This window comes from Dipodomys spectabilis, unplaced genomic scaffold (genome assembly GCF_019054845.1).
Source record: "Dipodomys spectabilis isolate Male_0828 unplaced genomic scaffold, ASM1905484v1 ptg000317l, whole genome shotgun sequence".
Classification (NCBI taxonomy): domain Eukaryota; kingdom Metazoa; phylum Chordata; class Mammalia; order Rodentia; family Heteromyidae; genus Dipodomys; species Dipodomys spectabilis.
Window position 1 is genome coordinate 1,599,001 of NW_024870994.1, and position 298 is coordinate 1,599,298.

The window sequence follows — 298 nt, forward strand, 5'->3', positions numbered from 1 at the left end:
TTTGGCTTTTTATTTTTTATTTTTTTTGCAACACTAGAGTTTGAACTCAAGAGCTGCACTTGCTAGACAGGCACTCTTACCACAAGCTACACTTCCAGCCCTGATTACTGATGGTTATTATTATTATTGCCAGTCCTAGGGCTTGAACTCAGGGCCTGGGCACTCACTGTCCCTGAGCTTCCTTTGTTCAAGGCTAGTGCTCTACCACTGGAGCCACAGCGCCACTTCCAGCATTTTCTTTGTATGTGGTACTGAGGAATTGAACCCAGGTCTTCATGCATGTGAAGCAAGCACTCTT